The following is a 19,370-nucleotide window of genomic DNA, read 5'->3' on the forward strand; positions in this document are numbered from 1 at the left end:
GAAAACACAAAGAGTGGCTCCTGCTTGTCTGGTAGACTTCAGTAATTGGCAGGATTTTGAGTAAGCTCTTTTAAGAGCCCTTCATTTCTATTTTCACATTAAACACACTTGCAATATCTATTAAAAGCACAAATACTGAAGCACACAGCAAGACTATCAATGAGCTTACATCTGGAGTCCTCGATATATCAGGAGAAAAGAAGTGAGCATTCATATAGTTGTATTTCTTGGGAAGGCAGAGGTGGGAGGAGAAGACTGTGCTCTCTCCCTCTCTCACCTCCTGGACCTAGCCAGTGTCCCACATTTTACATATATTCTATATCTGAGGGCTTATCTAAAGGGGTCAAGTTCAGGATTTGATTAAAACAACAAATACTGGATTCTGCCTTCATTTCAAGGAGAATTTCCATTAAAGCCTGGAGTATTCCACAGGGGAAAGGCAGAACACATACATGGATATTTCTGCCATGTTCTGGCTGGGACCCCGTGGCCTCACATTTCTAGGATGATTGAGCAATATCCCAGGGAGGACACATAAGGTCACCCAGGGGACTTGGGAACGTCTGGGAGAGAGCAGGGTCAGTGAGTGGGTTGAGGAGAGAGCCTCCAGGCCCTGAAGGGATCTCCAAAATCATTCTCAAGGTTACATTCAGGCGCCGACAGAGCCAGATGTGAGCACGGACTTGTAGGCAGCCAAGCAGCAGGATGAGGGTCATTTAAACACGGGCAGCGAGGTCGGCCTGCAGCTGCCCTTGGCCTCAGACTGACAGTTGCACATCTAGCTCCTTAGCTCCTTTCCAGATTTCTTTAAAAGCACAGGAAGAATCCAGAGACGGAAACCCAAGGGAAGGAAACGGAGCCATAACTCAGCAGAAGTCTCCTTTCAGAATCTTCCTCCACCCATAAAACTTGTAATTATGTGTTTTGGATGAAGGTTTATGCGTTGGACAAGAAGGTTGTCATGGTCTGAGATTTCAAACTGTATCTATTGGTCAGGATCCTGGCACAATACAGATGGCAAACTCTAAGTGGGTAATTTGAGGAGCATTTAATAAAGGCACTGTGTGCAAAGGTCATTGCAGGGTCTAAGGGACCAGTGGGGTTGAGGGCAGTATCCTGGAGTAACAAAGGGGCAAGTTCCCCACCCTTGACAGCTGAACAGAGGGAACTTTCCGTAGAGGGAGTCTGTCAACCCACGCCCTGCAGGGAGCAAGCCTGGGGAGCTAACAGCCTAACCTTGCTTTGTTCTTGATGCCCATCATGGCTAAATCTGACCTGAGGGTGAGAGGGCCAGAGAGCCCATTGAGGTCGGCATCCTGGGACACCGGGCAGGGTAGGAATTGTCTGGAGGGGACAAAGAAAACCAGTGCATAAGTCATACTCTAGAGCAGTGGTTCTCAACCTTCTGGCCCTTTAAAACAGTTCCTCATGTTGTGACCCCCAACCATAAAATTATTTTTGTTGCTACTTCATAACTGTAATGTTGCTACTGTTATGAATCGTGATGTAAATATCTGATATGCAGGATGGTCTTAGGCGATCCCTGTGAAAGGGTCGTTCATCTGCCAAAGGGGTCGCGACCCAGAGGTTGAGAACCGCTGCTCTAGAGGGCCTTGGGATCTCAGGGACCCTACTGCATGGGCAAGTGAGAGGTCAGGTGAGCAGGGCCATGCTTCCCGACCTCAACCAAGAGATGTTGGCTGCGAGGTTTTTATATTGGTGAGCCACATCAGGTGTTATTTGGAGGTAGAACTCTTTTCCCAGGAGGATCTGATTTGGAAATCCCTGGCCTAGATGTTTTCTCTGGCATCTCTTAGGTCTGTGGTACGTGATTCCACAGGAAGACCTGGATGTAATCTATAGAGTGCACAGCTCAAAATCGCATTTGTCAGCAAAGAGCGCTGACACTTTGTCCTCTTGTGGCTACAACCTCTTTTGTTTTGTATATATATGGAAAAGCCAACATTTTGAAATATAGGTTGATTTTAATTTTTTTTTAAGAGGCCACCTCTTGGTAGTTTTATTTGATGGTGTAATGTAGGTAATCTACGGATTAAAAATAAATAAATAAAATCTTTTAAAAAATGCAGTTGCTTCGAATTAAAATGGAATAATGCATATTTGTTTCAAGATTTCTAGGAATAAAGAGATATTTCAACAGGAGGATTAAAAGGAGGAAGAGGGACAGGGGAAATCAAACACCGGGAAGATGAAAAACTATTGCCTTAAAGACACACAGGGAGGAGGGAGATTTTTGCTGAAATGCTCTAATAAAAAAGAACTGGAATGGCTTCCCAGGAACCGGGTCCACTAGCCGGCAGGGAAGAGACCAGCAAAGCTGGATTATCTACTGAGATGGCACGCTGTTGGGCACAGAAGGCTCGGCCAGTGTGCCAGGGCGGTGTGGTCAAGTACAGATATTAGAGCAGGAAGAGAAAAGAAAAACTGATAAAAGAAACAACAGGTTCCTCACCAAGGGAGGAGTAACATAACCTGCAGCCTGGGGTGGGGGCCGCTCAGGAAGGTGAGGGCTGGGGCTCTTTCTTCCCTAATATAGATTAATGGCTTGCTCCAGCAGGCAGCTACACACTCGCCAAATGTGCTGACCGCCTGAAATTAGCAAAGGTGGTGACTAAGGAAGGAAGGAAAAAAAAAATGAGCCGAGTCCGAATGTGCCTCACTCACCCTGGTCTGACATATGACAAACAAAATTAACAGCGACAAAGAGAAAGCAACAAGTACCAGGGAGTAGAAAACAAACACCAAATAAATATGATTGATCTCAAAGGAGGCCTGTGGTTGTTGGTAAGACTTTGGGATTACAACAGACATACATGCTCACACTGCAGGACCCCCACCCCATCCCTACCCACACAGGCATCAAGCAAAGCCAAGTACCACAGAGTAATATGGGCATAATTATATCTCTTTTAACCAGGGCAAATGTGTTTTCCCGGAAATTAGACTAGATTATCCTGAACTGTGGCAAAACTCAGCTCAAGTATCACACTCCTCTGGTTTCCTTATAAAATTGTTACTAATCTAACACTTGAAACGTATTAGGGAAGGCGTGGAGGCTGATTCTGGGATTTAAAAGCCTGAGTGTTGTTATTTAAAGGGCTATAACTATCCAGGTTAGGAGGCCAGAAAGAAAACCAATGGAAAACATGACATGAAGAGTTATTTAGGACCTGAAATATCGTTATGAGATGGATGGTGATATGGCCGCAAAATAGCAAACATCAGAAGCAATATTAAAGGTAAATTTGAGCAGCTGATTAATTTTTTTCTGAAAAAACTAAGTATCAAGGAATTATGGGGGAAAAGATACACATGCAAATTGCAACGACAACAACAAAGAAAAACAAGTATCTCACTATTCTTTACAGCATGATGGGAACAATAGAATTTAGCATAAATGTAAAAGAAAATAAAAAGGAAAGGGAGGGAGGGAAGGGAAAGAAGAAATGGTAGCAAACGCAGTGAACATACACAATGACAGTTTCTAAATAGCATTCTCGTGACATGAATGTACCAGCGAATATAATTCCCCAAAGTGGAACATCCCACCCAGGCAGGCTATGAATCAAGAGAGGATAGAGGATCCTGAGTTAGTAGGCAATTTCAGAATTCTTTAAAAATATATACCTGAAAAAAAAATATATATATATATACCTGCATGTGTACATTTGTGAGCATGAGAGTACACACAGGCATGTTGTCTCAGCATGTCACAGAACACTAATCTTCCCAGACTGTGACAGACTTTTTAATCAGTTGTTCATAAGCCAAGTCTTCACACCAGCACTGCTTGCCTGTCCCTTTCTCTGTCCACCCCTGAAACACAGAACAAGCTACTGACAATCAGGAAAGCCCCTCGGTGTATCCTAGGTTCACCAAACAGACTTCCGGCATCAGAGCCTGTGTGCTGCCTGTGATGTATTCTGAGCGTCGGAACGCAGAGCCCAGGCTACATCGCCGTCTCTTCCGGCTTTATGACAAAATGACGGAGCACTTGTCTTTTTACATCTTGTGCTGTCATTCGTCTTTTTCTATGGAGTTTTTCCCCCTCTGGCATAAGATGATTTGTCTCCGAGGAGAAAGTCTTGATATAGTTATTTCTTCAGAGGACAGCAAATCTAGTTTAGATTCCCTCCTTCTTCCACACTTGAAATGATGGCCCACTTCAGTCGGGATTAGCAGGCTTAACAATTAGAAGTCAATGTTGTGTTGAGCAGGCAAGGGTCACTCGGAAGGAACAGCTGGAGGTAACATTCTCCGAGGCTGCAGAATTTGTCAAGGCAGTCGTGGGGGTAGTGAAAGATGCTTTAATCAGTCGTTGACTGTTAATTCCATTTGCTAATAAATATGCCTCCAAGAGTCCCAAGTGGTACGGGAGACGCACACTGCTTAGGGATGTTTTCTATACGAACATTTATGTTTGAGGCCTTGTCATGTGTTGCCATTCTCAAATGTGGAACACACCTGTGGCCGTGATGTGCACATAAACCTATTAGCTAGTATGTAGTCAGGTACACGACTGGGCAGAGCCTGATATTTCTTAGGTGAGCTGCTATTTAACAGACCTAGGTGGAAACTGTGAATCGGCTGGAAATAAAGCTATGTTCTGATAGATATTTCTTGAGTATTTCGGCAGTTTTGTTGCACAGGGCAGAGGACACCCACAGCTTTGAAGGAGAGTATCAAAGGACTTTCTAATAAAACTGTGTGAGGAACGGAGGGAATGAGAGGGAGGGAGGGAAGGAGAGAGAGAGAGAGAGAGAGAGAGAGAGAGAGAGAGAGAGAGAGAAGAGAAACATCGCCTTGTTGCTCCACTTATTTATGCATTCACTGGCTGCTTCCTGTATGTGCCCTGACTGGAAATCGAACCCGAACCATAGCTCTAACCACTGAGCACCCGGCCAGGGCAGGGCCCATGCTCTCAATGCTTCTCTGGTGCTATGATACTTGCTAGAAAAATAAGATACCAAGGGTCCCCGAGGGAGAACATGCCTTGAGGGGTGAGTGTGGACTGCTCCCCCAGAGGAAGGAGGGCAAGTTTGAGCGCAGACTCCATGGAGCCACCCACTGGGAACAGCAACTGAAGAGCTCGCACGGGCTCCCTTGCGAGCACTTGCATGCACAGAGCACGCCATCCTCCCCTTCCCTCTTCCTTTCCCAGCTCCATTTGAAGAAACTGCCATCATACCTGAGGGGCAATGAAGCCCAGCCAGCTTGCTAGGAGACCCATTTGCTCTCTTCCTAGATGGCACTGGAACTAGGACTAGCCCTTTCCTACTGGATTAAATCTCTGGGGTTATTGAAAAGCTGATGGGAAGAGGGAAAGAAAAGGAGGCACCAAAACAGATAAATAACCAGCCTTCTGCCTATTTGGGGCAATGGGAGGTGGGCAGGGATAGTGGCAGGGGCACCAGAGGAGCTGGGGTGGAGGCATGGGCTTCAGTTATTAACCTGAAAATGAAGAATAGATTTTTTTTTTATCTCATTTGTACCTGCTGGGGAAGCAAGTCATATCTAATATGATAAAAACACTTTCATTTAAAAAAAAATGGTTTTTCCTTCCCAGAATACCACGGTGGATTTTTTTTTATATCTGCTTTGTCACTTTGCTTGTTTTTTCCCCCCTATTCCCTTCCCCCCCCCCCAAATACCAAATTCCTTAAAACGTTCTGCTCAGACATTCATCTCAAGTAATAGGGCACATGGGCTGAAACAAACCATGTAGGAGAAGCATTTGTATATTTCTCACCTGGTTTGAGGCTGCCTGTGAGGAGGGAGCAGGCGGAAGGGAAAGGAGGTGCTCTCTCCATGTATGGACACCATGTATGCTCAGAGCTTTGTGGCGGCTGTAGCTCATTAGCTATATAGTTGGTACGAAGCATGCTACCTGTGGGGCCATAAAACTCCCCGTAATAATTCATCAGGTCCTGAGAGTTCTCCTAAGTACATTTAGATCAAGTGCATGACATTTCCCCCTAATGGTGGCATTGGCTAATGGCCTAACGGACTTGGTCTGCTCCACCAAGCCACACAATTACATTGTGTCTGTTCAAATGAGTAGCTATCGTGAAGGGAGATGGGTGGACGTGGAGGCGCAGTTTAGGCTGCTGATCAGGCCACACACAAGGGCACTGAGAAAATTAGACCCTTTGAGCCTCAGTTTACCCATATTTGAAGTAGAGATATTAATATTGGCCTCTTAGATCTGGTGTGAGGAACACCTGGAATAAATGCGTGGCTCCGTGGAGGAAGTCAGAGGAGATGGCTAATCTTTCTGCTGGAGCTTATGTTTACATTAATGAGGCGCTGCTGAGGAAAGCTCCACCCCCACCTCCATGAATGGACTTCAGCCTCCTTCCCCTGGTGGTTCGCACTTCTCTAGTATGACAACACCTTTTCCGACATCAGAAATTCAGACACCCACACTCTTAGTAGCCATTAATTTTGAGTAAATACATAATGGTCAAGTGTTACTGTGAATTCAGTAATACTTTAAAAATGAATTTCTGTTTTACACATCACAATAGCCTTTTCCCACAACTGAAAACTATTTGCACACACATGCAAGATTTATTACTTTATCCATCTAGAATACCATACTTGCAGCATGTATGGATTTGAAGAAACCTTGTAATAAGTCCTGAGTCCAGTGCACAGGGCTGAATCATTGCTCTTAAGGAGGACAGGAGGTCTTCACTGGCAGATAACATGATCTGAGGCTGAATTCTGTGGGTGCTAAAAAAGCAGGGAGGGATGCTGTAGGGAGCTTCAGTCAGTTGGGCCCAGGCCCTAGAAGATTCTGAAAATGGGGTAAAGGGATGTCCACTATGGTAGCCACGTGCAGCTACCGAGCACCTGAGATGTGGCCATTGAAGCTGAAGAAGTGACTTTTAAAATTTTTACGTAAATTTAATCCACTTAAGTTTAAATAACTACATGTAACTAGTGGCTGCCCCTAGAAAACAACACAGCTCTCAGTTGGCTCAGGCCTGTGTGCAGAGACCCTGGTTATATCACAGTGAGTAGTCTCCTTTCTGGAGATCAGTTAAAGGCTGGGACCCTTCAATCTAAGAAACTATTTTTTTCTAGAAAGCATAAATGCTCCGAGGCGAAACTGAGTTGTTTTATCCCTCAGCACCCTGCTTTTGAACCAGGTTTTAGCCACTCTTATTAACTAGAAAAAGTCTAGAAGCAAAAACATTTAAAGTAAACCCAAGCCCTGGATGTTAAAGCTGTCATTTTTTTCCCATGGCCTCATGATTCAAGGATTAATGGACCTTAACACAATCATAAAACATCAAGGCCCTTGCTCAAGTGCAGAAGAACAAGAATAGGTTTACTTCTGCTCCAGTCTTCTCGCTTTAAATTCACTGGGTGTCACCAGGCTCTGTAAACACTTGTAAGTATTTTGACTTTGTGGTATAAGATCTTGTTAATCTGTTTCCTCCCTGACCTTCCTTGCCTAGCAGCATGTTGTGATTCGTGGAAAATTCATGAAAAACAGCAAGGATGTACTCAGTGACATAGATTAGGACACAATAAACCTAAATAATGGCAATAAAGTGCAGATTCCTATTCAGTAAACCAACTCACTGAAGATTTATGGAGCGTCAGGCTGCACCAGGCACTCGGTGGACACTTGCACATATAACACATTTTATTTGCACAGTCCTCAGTATAAACACAGGGGTCAGCATCGGTGTCCCCCATTTTATAGATACGTACACTGAGGGACATTCAAGCAGTTAGCAATGGGCAGAGGTTGGATGAACAAACCAGGTTTTCTGACTCCCAAATAATGCTTTTCTCCCCCACTAATACAACACTTCAGAATATTAACCTTTTGCTTATGATCTGTGGCAGACTGTATTTTTCAAAAGTGGCCATGGTGATATTTCTAGTCTCACATTCCCTTGCAGAATCCTCCTATAGCCCCATCAAGAGGGAGAGTCTAGCCTGGCCAGCATGGCTCAGTGGTTGAGTGTTGACCTATGAGCATCCACCTATGAACCAGGAGGTCAGGGTGGTGGGCTCGATCCCCAGTGTGGGGTGTGCAGGAGGCAGCCGATCAATGATTCTCTCTCATTATTGATGTTTCTATCTCCTTTTCCATCTCCCTTCCTCTCTGAAAAAAATAAAAATATATTAAAAATATGTATTTTGAAAAAAAGAGGAGAGTCTACTACCTCTCTCTGTAAACCTGGACAGGCCTCCATGGCTGCCTGGACAAATAGAATGCAGAAAACCCAATGCTCCATGACTTCCGTGGCTAGGCCATAAAAGGCAATACAGAGCCTGCTTGGCTCTCTCTCCACACACTCACTCTTGGTACCCTGCCGCCATATTGTAAGGAAGACCAAGAAACATGGAAACAATATGTAGGTGTTCCAGCCAAGGCTCACGAGTGAACAACATTCTGATGATCCCAGAGCTCAGCTGATGCTGACTGGAGCAGAGACAAACTATTCCTGCGAAGCCCCACTAAAACCACAGGTTCAAGAACAACACACATGTTGTCATTTGAAGCCACTACATTTTGGGGTGGTTTGTAATACAGCAATAGTTATTGAAATATGACCAAACTTTAATGAAACTCTACAGACTAGGCCAATGCTGTAATTCCCCCAGCAAAGACATCTGACGGCTAGAGGATGGCTTCCCGTGTAAGAAATCTTGACAGGAAAAAGGTAAAGGCTTTGGCTATAGAGAAACAATTAGAATTTGGAAGGCTTATTACATCAGGGAATTAAATGAAGCATTCGATGGAAAAGAAAACAGAATGCTAAATGAATACACCACAAAGTGTAGATTTATGGGATTATGTTTATTGCTTTGACTACTAACATCTATCGATAGCTTCAAATGGCTTTGAACTAATTTACTTGTTTGGTTCTGAAAGACTACTTGGCTTAAGTGGATCTTCCAATTCTGTCTCCTGGGGTACAAGGTGGTACTGGGTTTATTCCACAATGTTTAGAAGATGGGAAAAATGTTGCTGGAATGCTAGATAGGGAACCCAACAAGGCAGAAGAACATCTTACTCATGTCTTTATTCACAGATCCTGGCATTGTCCCTGGCAGTTTTTAGAGGAATTGAAAGAAAAACTAGATAACCTCATAGAGGTACAGCCATACAAACAATTAAATAAGGTTGGCAGTGACTTCTGACACTCACACATTCACCAAAATGAGAGGTTATGGCTTAGCAATAATAACCTAGAATGAGACGTGGAGCTCACCATTTTCAATACATCCTCAAGGTGGCTCTTGTCTGTGTCGCCTGTGCTTGACAGCCCAGAGGTGCTGGTGAACTAATTAGATCCCTCTCAAATACATTTTTCCTTTCTGGGTTAAGACTGCTTTGCCTAGCTTAAAAAGTTTACAGTCTACTTCTTTAATTTTGATATTTTGATAGTAATATTCTTAACTTCATATATATGACCATATACACAGACATTTTTATTTTTAAGATGTATTGCAAATATCAAGGGAAAGAGACATTTTTGCATGAGCTTCCCAAATACAGATGGAAACCATCCAAAAATATTGGGAGTGATATTTCAATCTTTCAGGAGCTGTTACTTATGAAGAAATTTATATTAATTGGGTAACTTTAAAAACCTGTAACACTGACAGGTTACATCCTTAGAATTACAAAATGCCTAAGGTATAAACAGGATTTTTTTTCCTTTTTTTATTTATGGCTGTGAATCTTCTGTGCACACCTGTACTATCAAGGTAACTTTTGCTATAAACAGCATTTAAAAATTATCACATAAAAAACTATCAAGCACTAAATTAGAAAAAACACAGAAATTCAAAAGTGATAGTTAAATTTATGAAGCAATTCTGCTACAGTCAAAGGCTCATTGCTTGACATGTAAAAAATTTGGAGCTGCGTGTAATGCCTAGGTAACAATTTCTCTCCAGTGGGGGAACCACGAGCTACACCAGACACCAAATGCAAGCCACATGCAGAACATATGTGCTTCCGATGTGCGCTTGTTTGCATGACTAATGGTGATAATATTAAAAGTCTTTTCTCATCATTTCAATTCCTTTTTTTTTTTTTTTTGGCTGGGTGCCTTTTTTTTTTTTTTTTTTGCTACCTCCAAGAGCTGTTAATTTTGCTCACTGCTGAGCAAAAGTCAAAGTCAGAGTCTAAACAGCTTGTAATGAGTTTTCAATGGCCCATCTCAATGAAATTGAGGGCAAAGACCAGCCGGCTCAGGCAATGTCAGCCCTGAGAATTTATTAGCGAGGGCGAGTTGTCGGGGGAAGGAGCAGAGGAGCGACTGAGGTTCCTGGGCTCTTCAAGAGGCGCCCCAGCTCTTATTAAAAAATGGTGACACCAGGGCACACGCCATCAGACCTATCTGCCATTAACCGCCACTGTGGCAGGGTCAGCCTGGTTGCGGAGTGAAGGAGAAAGAAGTCCCTGGTAAGAAAGAACAGTTTCCACCTCATGATGATGCTATCACTCCTTTCTACCCTTGGGCCCTCCAAGGATCTGAAAAGGAGTACTCTTTTGTTCCTTAAGGTCCTTCAAATTCCACACCTGACCACCTGCACACACCTGGCTTAACCTGCTGATGGTGATTTAGGCAAAATGGGGCAACAATCAATTTTTGAGCTCCAACTTTTATTTGTTCAATTCTGTTTAAATTTCTCCATCACACCCATTTCCTACAGATCCCTTGTGATTTTACTTCCAAGAATACCCTTTAAAACCACACAATACTCTTCTGCATAAATGCAGAATCTCCATATAAGACAGGATTCTGCATGAACCTGACAAATTCTACACTTGGGAGTAGAGATCAATTTGACAACAGATTCTTTGGCCAAAAGAAATGCACGGCAAACCACTAAAATAATGGACTTGAGCAAGGTGGTGGTGTGAGGGGGAAAGAAACTTTTGCACAGCCACATGTTTTTATTTTAGGAGGAATCTGTGTGGTTTGTGCTAAGTGTCCACATGTCCTGTGAGTGGAATAAATTAAGACTGTTGGATTCTCTAAGATAAATTTTTATACAATTGATATTAAATTACAATCGATTCTAATATATTTTTTATGAAGAACCTACTAACTGTCAGCCACAGTGCCAAGCACCAGGAATTTCATGGCAGGCCTCATAATGAAATTCAACACATCTTTTTTGCCACTCATTCATTTCTTCAATCATTTGTTCATTGATTCAGTCACTGGCTACATTCACAAAGATTTCTTAAGTACATGCTAAGAACGTTATGAACTAGGTTCAAGGGGAAATGTCTGATCTCCACCATTAATTTAGACTCTAGTGGCACAGAAAATTCCAGATTAATATAGTGGATTCTAAAGCCTTCCACAAACCACTAACTTCCTATTTGTTTAAATAAACTTGTTTTCCCAGCATACACCTTGTTCAAGTTATTCATTCAGTTCTATTGATAGTCATGCCCCTTTCTATGTCCCACAGCATTGCTGGGAAAATTAAACATGCATTAAATGGCTCACACAGGGTCTGTATTAAGAATGTGCTATATGCATTCAATAAACAGCCAAACAACAACAACAAAATACAAAGCAAAACCACCAAATGTTGCTCTTTGTGTTTAATATATATCTGTATATTTAAAGAGTGTGTCTGATCTAAGAGTGAGAATTACACACACATCCTCATTTTCACATGACAATAATGCTAATAACAGTAATAGTAAGAAGAGGCCTCCATAGCAGAAGCCATTACTCTGCCAAACTCTGTGATAGGCCATTTACACCCATTATCTCATTAAATTCTCATTTAACCTGCAAGTCAGGTACTATTTTTATCCCATTTTGCTGATAAAAGGTTGACAGAGGTTAAGTGATTTACCCCAAATCACAAAACCAGTGTGCATTTCAGATCAGGGAAATCTGACTTCAAAAACCTATAAAATAGCAAAACCCTGTTTAGATTGTAAATCCTACACAACTTTAATCTTTTAAGGGAAAATTGAAATGTCCCTTTGTCTGAAAGTGAAATGTAATTGATTCACACACTACGGAGAGGGACAATAAAGTTGTGTGTATGTGCTCGAAATAGGTCTGTCTCCAAAACTCACCACCAGCTTTAAAACTCTGCTGGTAACTTTGTTCAGAACAAAGTACAGGCGAGGCATTGTTAGTGGAGATGAGAGTTCAAGAATTCCCCTGAAAAGGTCCAGATTCCTTATGAATTTATCAACTACATTCAAATACTAGGGGCACAAATATCCTCACAGGAAGTTAAAATGCTAAGCATTTCTAAAAAAATAAGAATTACCTTTACAACTGCCCAGACAACTGTAGCATGGAAGAAATAAACTATTACTTGGGGTGATATTTATGCTTAAGAGTTTTGTATTTTATAAAACTTCCCTAAGAGAGCCTGGTGCTTAATATTTTCTATTGTTCTAAACCAGTGATTTTCCACCTTTTTCATCTCACGGCACACATAAACTAATTACTAAAATTCTGCGGCACACCAAAAAACATATTTTTGGCTGATCTGACAAAATATAAATAGGTATGATTTTGATTCACTCATACCAGACGGCTATTGTTGTGTTGGCTGTTGTCATTTCTTTATTTGACAATCTAAGGGAAAAGAGGTCAGTGCCCCTGACTAAATAGTCAGGTATTGCATGTTTTAAAAATTCTTCTGGCACATTTGACAATCGCTGCCCTCAACTATCAGACTATTCTTGACTAAGAAAATCAATCAAGTGAGTGCAGGGGAGAAAATGTTATCTCTGGAGAAGTTTGCTATAGTTATAACAACCCTGATACAGACTAGAGGCACCAATGTAAGCCAACTAAACATTTGGATTTTTGAACAATTCTCTCATTCTGAAAAGTGACCCAAAAGTAAGCAAGCTCCCACATGCACCCCTTAAATGTCTGCAGTTGAATCTTTGCTGTGGCTAGCTCCCCATTAGCCACAGTGGATGTTGCAAAGTATTTATTTAGCAAAGGAAGCAAATGACAAATCCTATCACTCAGGACAAGGCAATGCATATCAGAGGGTAATTCTGATCGCACAAGCTTATCCCCACTCCCCAGCTTTCCAAATTCTTAGAAGAATGAAGCTTAGAGAACACCTCTTTGGGGTGATTTTCACACCCCAGTCTCTAGAGGCTCCTACAGAATCATAACTTGCAGACATCACATCACTCCAACTGGTCACCCATTTCCAAGCAAAAACTCCAAGCAACAAATTTGTCTTCATGCTGTGCATTTATGGACAACCCAGCCCTTTCCTGGCATTCCTCTGAAATACCTTGGCTGAAAAGCCTGACTTTTTTTTTTTTTTGCTACGGAACAGTGAACATTTACACAATCATTAAAATCGCATCTACCACCATATTTTTTCTCCTTCTCAGTTTTAATACATTTTTATAATTGCATTGAAGATATTCTAACCCTGTTTTTAGTGCAAAGATAAAATTTATGAACCGTGACAAATGTATCATCTTCGAGCCAACCCGAAGGATAACAATGTGTGTGGCGAAACCCAAGTGTTCGTTCCCTTCTGCCCATTTTAATGGGGCGGGAGAGAAAAAGAGTTAATCAGAACCCCAGTCCTGGATTCCAGAGATGAGGGGGTGTCCCTCCTTATGCCCAACAGCCAGGACTCATTTCAAGAAAAAGTTCTCATTCACACAGAAATTTTTCTAAAGTTACGTACATAATTGGAGCTGCAACAAATATGTATTTTCATTTTTTATGTAGGGTGTAACTGTGGCAGCTTCTGTCAACATAACCAAAGGTATCTAATTAGATTTGCTCTCTCAAGGACTCATCCACTTTCCCCTTTATCTTTTCCCATATGTCCTTTAGAATGTCTTTTGGGGTGACATAAAGCAAAGGGGTGGAATGGGGTAGCAGAAAGGACAGCTAATAAGTACCAGAAAAAGGAGGGTTCAGAATTCAGTTGGGCCACAGGGAGCTGAGTGACCTTGAACGAACTTCACCTCTCTGGGCTTTGCTTTCCTCCTGTACATAAGGGAGGATTTGGATAGGATTCCTGAGTTCTAACATGAGATGTCACAAAGAGATTTTTAAAAATAAAACACCTCCAGCTTTCAGACGATATCACTGGTGAGAAAAATCACTTTTAAAAGAAAATCTTAAATGTTAATGAGTTCTTAAAAACTTAGTAGTCACATTTGAATGTGTGTTTACAAACCCAGATGGACACCCCGAAATTAAAAAAAGATATATTTTTGTAAGCATCTCCCATGGGGGTTTCATTCCTCCTTGCAGAGTGTACCCTGGCCATGAACTCTCCGCTGAGAAAGAACACGAGAGAGGAGACAAAAACTTTTCTGCACTGCCTCCCTTTTTCTTTAGAAACATAGAGTTTTTAAATATTTCCTAACTCTACATAATAGCCTTGACTAACACACAAATGCTAGGGACCATAATGAAGTGGACGTAATCTACACAATTTAAAAGCACTTATGGTGACAAAAGGGATGGAGGAGGTATGGGTGGCACAAGCTCACATAAATGAAATGCATCCCGCCGGAAAAGCATTTTGCTCACATTGTCATTTACGGCTCCTGAATTAATAGACCAAGAAAGACACCACCGGCCCCAACAAAATGCCGTAAAACCACTGGCAGCGAGTGGTGTCTCAAACTTTAATTCCCCTGGGGAGAAAAGGACACTGCCTAATCTGTATTCAGTCCTGACATTGGCCACATCTGATATGGAACATTAGCTTCTAAGTCTCTCAATAGACTCGTGTCCTTCAGTTTATATTACTTTATGTTAATAGTAGAAAAATTACACACAACATCATTTATCATTGTTATACTCTGCTATACATCCCGTAGCTTATTTTAATATATTTATTTACCCCTGAGACGGTGAGAAATTAAAAATATATATGTATCAAGAAAAACCTATAGGGAAAAAAATCACTGTAAATCTCTTTAAAAAGCAAACAAACAAACAAACAAACAAAAAACTCTCTCTTGGGGGGAAAATATATTATATATCACTAAAGCTTGTGAATGATAAGGTGCTTTCAGCCTAAGGACGCAAGTCTGGGCTGCACAATAATTCCTGGGGCATAAGTACATAACAAAAAAAGGCATATTATTGATAGTATATCTTTTGTTCCCTCATCTGACCAGTTTTTTGTGTTGTTGTTTTTTTTCATTTGTCGATTATATCCTTGGGTCTTTCTTGTTCTGTTATTAGCTTTTTTGACATCTGACCTCTTGCTAGGGAAATATGATTTTTCCCCCCTTTGAAAAGCACTGTCAGTCTGAACCTGGCTTTCACTCTTTCTGACCCAGATGCCACAAGCACACACCAGAATCTCAGTTTGGATTAAAATCAGCAACAATGTCCTTGTGTTTAATGCCTTAACTTCTGCCAAGTGTTGTGTTTTCCTCCCAGTGATTTTTTAGAGAGAGTGAAAGGGAGGGAGGTGGGGGAACAGAGAAAGAGGGAGAGGGAGAGGGCCAGGGAGAGAGAGAGAGAGAGAGAGAGAGAGAGGTAAGAGACACCTCAATTGGTTGCCTCCTGCACGTGTCCTGATCGGAGCCTGGGATCAAAATGTGTGTAAGAAACTGTACTCTGAATTCTTTTTTAGAATCGGGAAGACCCAGCAGTGTCCTGAAGCCCAGGTTTGATGTAGAGGATCTTATAAGCACTCAATCCATTGAGACCAAGGTTGATGAACACTCTGGTGCAGACTATGGGTCACCCTCAGCATTCAAGGGATTTTTTGACACCCTATTTCAGGGGTCCTCAAACTACGGCCCGCGGGCCACATGCGGCCCGCCGAAAACATTTATCCGGCCCACCAGGTGTTTTTGCCGCCGCTGCCTGTCCTGCTTAGCGGCCAATTCGTCCCAGGCCCGCAGTGCGCATGTGTGGAATGTCTGAGGGACAGTGAACTGGCCCCCTGTTTAAAAAGTTTGAGGACCTCTGCGGCCTATTTGGTCACAAAACAGCCGGGCAGACGTAATGGTAAAGAGCCAGCTTTCTGGGGTCAGAATGCTGGGCCCAAGACTTACACTTGAAATTCTTATTTAAAATATTTGTGTCTCAGTTTTCTTTCTTTCTTTAAACTGAGTTTACTGGGGTGACATTGGTTCACAAAACCATACAGATTTCAACTGTAAAACTCAACAAAACATCGTCAGCACACTGCATTGTATGCCCATCTCCCAAAGCAAAGTCTCTTTCCATCCCCATTTACCCCCCCTTTGGCCACTTCCACCTTCCCCCTCCCCCCTTTCCCTCTGGCTATCACCACACTGTTGTCTGTGTCTATTTGTTATATATATATAGTGTCCAAAAAATGTATAAACACACTTTGAGTAATTATAAAGGCAGTGTTTATTAGAATATATTTCATTTTCAAAATTGAGCTATCAGCTGCTAGAGTCTGTATATATTTTGGGGGGGGGCACCATACATATATCTATATATATAAAAGCCTAAGCGACCATTATAACCAACCGCCCAAAACAACCGGTTGACCAGTCGCTATGACATGCACTGACCACCGGGGGCATACTTTTTAAAACATTTCTACGAGGATGATGACATCAACTGATCAACCACAGATATCTGCGGTATACCAGGCACAGAGAGGATACACACAAAGAAAGTCATTTCTTTGTCACCAACCCAGCCTAGGCCAGACAGGTTCCAGAAGCCACAGCTGACAGTTCTGTGTCCTGTTACTATACCTTCTGCTATGTAGGTCCTACCTGGGGTCCCTACCTGAAGACAGGGTTCTGATCTTCCCTGGCCAGAGCACCAGCACATTAGTGCTAATACTAACAGTAAAAATAATGATAATGACAACAGTAGCCATAATGACAGCAGCATCTATAAGTTACTGAGGGCTCACTTCGGTGAGCTGACTACATGAATACCTTACCTCACTAAATCTCACAACAACCCTAAAAGGCAAATATTAGTTACCCATTTTTTCAAATGGGAAATTGATATTCAAAAACTTTAAGTATTTTGCCTACAGGGACACAGAGAGGGAGATTGGAATCCAGGTCACTGTAACACAAAAGCCTGGGCTTTTAAGAATGTCACCATATGGGATGAGCCTTTCTAAGCCCTGTCTGCCTTAGACCCTCTTCCCCAGAAAACATTTCACTGCTCCTGACCTGGACTGTTCTTAGGAACTCCAGTCAGTACTCCATATTGGTGGGTTGCACATTCATGAAGTCAGCCAACCAAGGAACAAAAACATTCAGAAAAAAAATTCTAGAGTGTTCCGAAAAGCAAAACTTGAACTGAGCCCTATGCTGAATCCAAGCAAATGAAGTCTATATGTAAATATAGGTTATATGCAAATACTATGACATTTTATATAAGGGACTCGTGCGTCCATGGATTTTAGTGTCTGTGGGGGACCCTGTAACCAATCCCCTACAAATACGAGGGACATCTGTATTCTAGGAAATGTTTGCCCCACCGAAACAATGAACTCCATTTGTAAAATTTCTGAAGGAAACTGTAAGTCATTTCCATAATGGCTGAATAGTCTGAAAAAATATAATTTTGCTGTGCAGTATGTGAATGCACTGCATAATCTATATATATAAAAGCCTAAGTGACCATTACGACCGCTTGGCCGGTCACTATGACACACACTGACCACCAGGGGGCAGATGCTCAACATAAGAGCTGCCCCCTGTTGGTCAGTGTGCTCCCACAGCCAACCTCCCATGGCCAGCCAACATCCCATGGCTGGCCAACCTCCCACGGTCCCTCCCCCTGGCCAGCTGGCCTCCAATTGAGCCCCGATTGCCAGCCAGGCCGAGGGACCCCACCCATGCATGAGTTCATGCACTCGGCCTCTAGTATTTAAATAATAAAGGTTACCTCTCATCTACTACAGTTGGATTTATAATAATAACCAGAATCATTTAATCATTATGGACTAATGACCTGCAAAATTTCATTTTTAAAATGAAGTCATATCTGGTATTCTGGAAGGCAAAATTGAATAAAAAATGAGAGAAGTCAATATTCAATTTGTATTCCTGAGCCAAGAGCAGTTCAACAGTCTGTGTGGTAGCTTGACCAACTTTGAGTAATAAAAGGAAGCATACATTTGAACTAGAAGCAGGAAGGGAATTCTGTATCTCATAGGTCTTACTAGAGGCCCAGTGCACAGATTTGTGCACCTGTGAGGTCCCTTGGCATGGCCTGTGGGGATCGGGCCGAAACCAGCCCTCCAACACCGCCTGCCACTCCCACTCATCCTGGCCCCACTGCACCTGCCACAGGCTCACACCCAGTCAGTCCCTATAGGGAGAGGCTCATGCTGCCACAGCGGTGCTCTCCAGCTGTGAGCCCTGCATCTGGCGCCCGTCCCAAGGGGAGTGAGGGGTGGGGGAGGGCGGGACATGATCAGCCCTTGGGCAGGTGGTGGGATGCCCTTGCCAGCCCGGGATCCAGATCCATTCCACTGACATTCACACACCAGTTGTCGGGAGCCACCTGGAGGCCACTTTTATATCATGTCTTCTTTGCGGAGCCTCTAGGGAGGGGAGGCAACCACAGTGCCCAAGGCTGACTTCCAGGAGGTACTGTCAGAATTGTGCTGGTAGCGCCTGTCCGTTGGTGCCTGGCCCGTTCTCCAGAGATTGGACCTGCAGGACTACTGAGGGAGGGAGTGGCTACTGCTGAGCTAGTGAGCCGCCGGGATGGGTCGGTCAGCTGAACGGCGCTCCCACAGTTTGGGATGTATACTACTAAACCTCAGCTGTCCAGGGTGGGCAATGCCGGAAGCTAATTCCAGCATGTCAGCAGGGCTGAATCATCTGGAATGGCTGGGGGCCTTTCCCCAAACCTGAAAAGGATGCATAAATGATTGCTTGCTGCCAGACAGCTGAGGGCATTTCAATCTACATGTTATTGCCTCCTACGGGCCAGACACCTGAACAGCCATAGGCAGTTCCCCCAATCTGACAATGGATTCTGTATACTAAACCTTGCCTTGGATATGTATATTTACTTTGCCTTAGGACAAATTGTGTTAATAAAAAGCAAGGGGTCCAGAGAGACAGAGAACTTGGTTCCTTTAGCTAAGTCTTCTCTGGCTCCCCAAAATGCCTTCCAAAATTACGTTTCGTCTCTAGACTCTTTAATAATTTATACACAGCGCCTTCTCCAGATTCCTGAACCCCTTCTAGATGCTGGAAAGACCCCCGGCATTAGGGCAGAAATCAGAGCTGTGGACAATTATAATTCCTGGTTAAGTATCCGGGTGAGTTATTTAGCCTTCCTGGGCTTCTCCTTCCCTGACCACGCTCTACTCCTCTGGAAGACATACCAAACACATCTTCAGTC

General features: G+C 42.9%; 1 protein-coding gene and 1 long non-coding RNA gene across 2 annotated transcripts in view; both read right to left on the minus strand.

Moving 5' to 3' along the window:
- The window catches only part of WWOX (WW domain containing oxidoreductase), a 935,251-nt gene that overhangs the window by 342,164 nt on the left and 573,717 nt on the right, over nucleotides 1–19,370 (minus strand). The gene's annotated exons all lie outside the window — the stretch shown is intronic.
- LOC106725465 lies at nucleotides 7,367–18,842 on the minus strand. The gene is made up of 3 exons (XR_001361360.1): nucleotides 18,755–18,842; nucleotides 11,106–11,108; nucleotides 7,367–7,376 (listed from the first exon to the last, which is right to left on the minus strand). It is a non-coding gene; the product is annotated as an uncharacterized LOC106725465 (long non-coding RNA).

This window comes from Myotis brandtii, unplaced genomic scaffold, assembly GCF_000412655.1.
Source record: "Myotis brandtii unplaced genomic scaffold, ASM41265v1 scaffold165, whole genome shotgun sequence".
Taxonomy (NCBI): Eukaryota; Metazoa; Chordata; class Mammalia; order Chiroptera; family Vespertilionidae; genus Myotis; species Myotis brandtii.